The sequence below is a fragment of the Rhinopithecus bieti genome, unplaced genomic scaffold, assembly GCF_001698545.2.
Source record: "Rhinopithecus bieti isolate Rb0 unplaced genomic scaffold, ASM169854v2 scaffold_23290, whole genome shotgun sequence".
Classification (NCBI taxonomy): domain Eukaryota; kingdom Metazoa; phylum Chordata; class Mammalia; order Primates; family Cercopithecidae; genus Rhinopithecus; species Rhinopithecus bieti.
The window spans coordinates 113,124-119,424 of record NW_016810849.1 but is presented as its reverse complement, the minus strand read 5'-3'; positions in this window follow the sequence as shown (position 1 = coordinate 119,424).

Below are 6,301 nucleotides of genomic sequence, written 5' to 3'. Positions count from 1 at the left end.
CACAAGATAAATAAAATTTATCATATGTAAACTTCAGATCAGAAAGGAATTATGTATCTAATAGAAAGCATAAAGGAATATAAAATAACTAAGAAGGGAGACAGAGAAAATTAAAATAAGATGGCTAATAACTGATAGAACAACAATCAACCTAAAAAAACTCTTTATAAAACAAATAAAAGCCTGAAACCCACTTGAAAGGAGTGAATAACAAAAGTTTGAACATAAAGGCATTTAAAAAAGTATTTCAGGCAAATATCAAACAAAAGGAAAATGTATTAGCAATTTTAATTCCATATAATGAATTTATTATTACTTTAAAATTTCATAAAATGCAAATAGAAATGTCATATTCTGGTAAAAGAAACAATGAATAAAAAACATAAACATCAAAAACTATCTACTTTGATTATAACACAATGAAATAGAATTGATAATAAGAGAATTACTTTAAATCTAATACATCTGGAAAATAAAAGTATGCTACCAAATATTTTTGTGTGAAAGGGGTTTTCGTAAGACAAATTAGAAAATACAATGCGTGACAATGAAAACTCTATATGTAAAACCTTATGTGATACAGAAAAATCTAGCTTAGAGAAAGATTTATAGTTTTGAGTATATTAAATATAAAGCAAGAAAGAATGGAAAGGAAAAAAATTGAGACACACATTTATTTCAAGAAGTTAGTAAAACACTGAGAGAATTATGGAGTAAATCCAGTTAAACAAGGAGGTAAGTAAGAGTCAATGAAACAGAAAATAAAAACAAAATAAGAGAAGTTTAACCATTCACTATCTGGTTCTTTAAAATATTAATAATTAGACAATTATCAGGTGACCACTGAACAAAAATAGAAGCAATTTAGAAAGAAAGAAAATCCAGAATGAAAAAGAAATGACTAACTACAGGCACATCAGTGTTTGTAAGATAGTAAAATAATATTATAAACAATCATATAATAAAATTTGAAAATTTGAAAATCCAAGAGAAATGGTTAAACTGGTGGGAAATTTATATGTAAAATGCCAAAAGTGTTACAGAAAAAAATGGAAAACTTGAATAGATCATAACCTAGTAAATAAACTCAAATAATGATTAGAGTACAACCCTCCTCCTCAACAAAATGTCACAGAATAAATGAGTTTTATTGAATAATCACAAGTTCTTGCACTTAAATGTGCAAGGACCTTAAATGGTTATTCATCTATATACAGTTGCAGAATACAGAAATAGAAGTGTTCAACTTAGTTTTATGAAGTTAATGTAATTTTTACTCCAATTGGAAAGCATAAGTACAAAAAAGGAAGAATTGGATCATTTAAGTGATGACACATGCAAAAAAAAAAAAAAAAGCTATTTAGAATAGTTCATTATGAACAATTAGAATTTATTCCAGGAATGCAAGTGTTGTTCCACAACAGAAAATGTACCAATTTACCATATTAATTGAAAGAAAACAATGAACTATTTCAATAGAATTAGAAAAATAAGTGATAAGATTAATATAGAGTTAAGATTACCAGAGAAAAAAATACTTTAGTAAGCTACAGATAGAGGGGATCTTCCACAGCATACCAAAAGCCATAGCACTGACCACCTACCAACAGAAAGTGTAGAAAGAAATATTTATGTTCTGTTTAAGATTAATATGACCAGACATGTACCTCAACACCATTACTCTTCAACATTTTATTAAGTGTTTTAACAAACTTTATAGGAAAGGAAGCAAAATAAGTATATGTGACAAGAAAGGAGAAAAATACTGTCTTTTTTTTTTTTTTTTTTTTTTGCAGATTGTTTTGATCAACCCCCACAGATCACCTGAACTCTATTGGCACTAAAACAATAGTTTAACAAAGCTTTTGGATAAAAAATTAATTTGTCATAATAACTTGCAAAAGAGAATAATGCCCTTATACAGCAAATAATCAACTAGACAATTTCATCATATGAAAATACATCATTCACAAATAACAAAATTAAAATCACTTCTGCATTAGCCCAAGTAAAGATGTAGGAAAATTTATGGAAATAAAATTAAAACTCTATTGAAAGTTATTTAGTAATACACAAAATCCTGGATCAAAATACCTTCTTTGAAATAACCTCAGTACTAATTTTTTCAACAGAGAAGAAAACAACATAAAAGTAGCCCAAGTCAAAATAATTGGCTTAAAATATCACATAGCTTGAAAACACCATGTAGCTGTCCAAGATATATACATTTTGTTTTTGAACATTATCAGTTTGATTAACAGATGTGAATAATGATCATATCCTACAAAGAAACCACACAGAAGTGAATTTTTGTATTTGTGACAGAATAAACTTATATGAAATACATTTCCTTAGCACTTTCTCCAGAATATTCACATACATGAATCATTAAAGAAAAAAACTTCTCAACACTATGAAAAAACAAACAAACAAACAAAAAAACAAAATCAAACTTATTGACAGTGGAAAAATTGAATACTGTGAGAAATGAAATAATTACATTATAAAACTCTCTCCACATTTATCATATTAAAATTTTAATACTAAAATATGTAAGAAACTACAACTCAATAAAAAAGAAAGAACCCAATTTAAAAATAAGAAAAATAAATAAATGAAGATTTTCTCCAAAGAAAATATGCAGATGTCCAACAAGCATATGAAAAGATACCCAGAATCACTAATCACCAGGAACATGCAAATAAAAATGCAATGAGATATCACCTCACACCTGTTATAATGGCTACTTAAAAAAAAAAAGGTAAGTACTGGCAAGGATGTGTATGAAAGGCAACTCTTTTACACTGTTGGTGGGAATGTGAATTGGTGCAGCTACTATAAAAAACAGTGTGGCGTTTCTTCAAACAGAAGAAAAATAAAACTACCATATGCTCCAGCAATCCCCTTTCTGAGTGTAAATATGCAAAGGAGTTGAAATCAGGAGGTCAGAGAGGTATCTGCACTCCTATGCTTACTATAGCATTTTTCACAATAACCAAGATATGACAACAACCTACTTGTCCATTGATGAATGAATGGATAAAGAAAACATTACACACACACACACACACACACACACACACACACACACACACACACACGGATATTATTCAGCTTTATGATAGGAAATCCTGTCATTTGCAACAACATGAATGAACTTAGAGGACATTATTGTAAGTGAAACAAGCCAGACATGGGACAAATGCTACATGGTATAATTTATATGTGGAATCTAAGATAGCCAAACTCATAGAAGCACAGTAGAATAGTAGTTGCCAAAAGCTAGGTCAAAGGGGGAAATGAGGAGGTATTAGACAAAGATTACAGAGAGTACAGAGTTTTGGCTATACAAGATGAACAAGTCCTAGTGATCTACTTACAGCATACTTCCTATAGTTAACAATACTGTATTATATACTTAAAAAATTTCCAAGTATAGATCTTAAGCATTCTTATTAAACATTCTTATTATAGCATTCTTATTAAGCATTCTTATTAAGCGTTCTTATTATAGAAACAAAATAAATAAGAAGGTAGAAGGAAATTTTTGAAGGTGATGGATAAGTTTATGTTATGAATTATAGTATAGTGATGCATTTACAAGTATAGACTTAATTTCCAAACTCATTGAGCTGTATATATAAAATATGTATAGCTTTTTGTATGTCAATGATACCTCAATAAAAGTTTTTTAAAAAATAATAATAAAACACGCACTAACTTTCTGTTGTCTGGAACTCTAGTCTGGCAGTGGAATTACAAGTACTAAGATGAGTAAATTGGGCTTACACAGTACTATATAGAGTTTCTGCATTAAATATCAATGATCACAAAGGGTGTACTTTTAAACACACATTTTCAAAGGACTACTTTAACTTTCAATTTGAGGTTTATTCTCACTTCAATATCTTTATTCTGAAACTGAATAAAACCTGAAGGAACCAGACTCCTTAGATTAAGTGTCATTTTGTTTAAAAAAGCAACATTCACTAAATAATCAGATATCCTATTTTCTTGGCACCAGAGAGAATAAATGCCAGGTATAAACCTAAGCCAGAAGCAAAAGAGCTAAATAAAAGTTTAAGTACGTTGCTTTTATAAAGGCAAAATCCAAACACCTTTATCTTTTGAAATTTCAATTTTAGGAAACAAAATAAACTGCTGAAGTGATTGTAAACCTATTGTTCTTTAATACAACAGCTAGAACTTAAACAAAACAGAATTGGGAAGTAATTTGAATGGACTATGGAATGGATACTATAAATACTATATTTTGAATATCTGAGATTTCACATGAAAAGAAAAAAGGAAGCAATTCAAAAACAATTATTCCAAAATGTCTATTACATTTTAATATGATTTTCAATTAAAAATATGTTATTCACATAAGCTTGATCAGAATGAATGAACATTGGAGTACTGATGTCTAAGGATCAGGGAGATGAATGACAATTTATTGCAAATTTTGTTGAGCATGTGGTGGCTTTAGTTCAGAGTACAGTAAAAATATTTATCGATTGCTTAGTATTTTATGAACACCCTTTAAAGTACTCAGGATACATTAGTGAACAAAAGAGACAAAGACTGTTTTCCACATGAAGCTAATGCTCTAGATTACTTATTTTAAAACTCTAAAGATGAAATTTAAAAAAATTTCATATTGGCTCTGTCAAAATCAACAACTTGATTTTTTTCGGATACATTGATTTTGTATTTCAATTAATTGACAAAATCAAAATAACGTTTAATGCTCTAGCCTGCTCAGGCAAAAAATGTAACATAGAGATAATATAAAATATTAAAATATCGTATTCTACATTCTTTTTCACTTTAAGTAGATTTCTATTGTTGGAGCATAATTAAATAAAAGTCAGAGTTTTCTTATTTTATGATTTAATGATGAGATTTTAAAATCCAAATTACTCTTAATTATTTTGACTCTTTTCCCTTAAATATTTTTCCGGTTTTTAGACAATGGAAAATATATGGCACTAGTAAGCATGGAAATTGTTCCATTTTAAAACGGAGCATGTAACCCAAAAGCAAATTTGTTTTATAATCCTCTGGACAATATAACAAATACGGCAAAGTTGTTCTTCAAGAGTATAAGGTTTCAGAATTGAAGTTCATATTCAAGCAATTGAAGTTAATTAAGCTTCAAATAATTGGAGGGCCATTCAGTTCTGTAAATAAAAATGTAAGAAGTTGTACTTTTAAAGAATGCAGATATTTTATTTTATTTTATAATTTTTTTGGATGACAATTCAAATTACAGTAGGAAACTTTGGATAAGAATGAAACATCACTCACATTGTGTGGCATATATTTTTTCATGAAAACTAATTAAGGGATCTTGACCACTGAAATAAGGTGGTATAAAGACAGGCAAGGTACTTATTTTCTAAAAACTCTATCTCAAGTTAGATAGATTGTTTAATGACTCAGAATGCTAAAAATGTGAGCCTGGCAACTCCATTTTCAAATGCAGAATATGAAGAATATTGCTTTATGCAGCAGTCTAGATGAAGTAATTGGACATCAAATATTTCTGTTGAAACATTTAATTAGGCATAATGGATTTATTCAAATACAGGTAAAAACGCCTGACTTTTGGACTCTGGCAGAAATCAGAAGTGACTTTCGGTCACTTCTATTTGGTCATAATATTCACCCGCATTTCTCCCTCTCCCTCTCTTTTTCCTATATTCTCTCTTTCCTCAGCTTAGCTGTAGCGTTAAGGTTATTATTAATATAGTACAGTATTTACTTAAAGTAATTAAAGATAAGTCATCTTATTTTTCAATGTATATCTACTCTTAGTGAATAGCTATTTTCCACAAATGGAATAAAACCATGATTAGTTACTTGAACTTTCCATAAGGAAGGGTGAGAAGAGGCCAGATGCGGTGGCTTACATCTGTAATCCCAGCACTTTGGGAGGCCGAGGTGGGCGGATCACGAGGTCAGGAGATGGAGACCATCCTGGCTAACACGGCGAAACCCCATATCTACTAAAAATTAGCCAGGTGTGGTGGTGGGCGCTTGCAGTCCCAGCTACTCAGGAGGCTGAGGCAGGAGAATGCCGCAAACCTGGGAGGCTGAGCTTGCAGTGAGCTGAGATCCGGCCACTGCACTCCAGCCTGGGGGACAGAGCGAGATTCTGTCAAAAAAAAAAAAAAGAAAGAAGAAAGAAAGAAAGAAAGAAAGAAAGAAAGAAAGAAAGGGTGAGAAGAGGAGATTCAGAATTTTTTTTAACTAGGCTTTGTTTTTTTAAAATTTGATCTGAGTTTATTTCATTCCG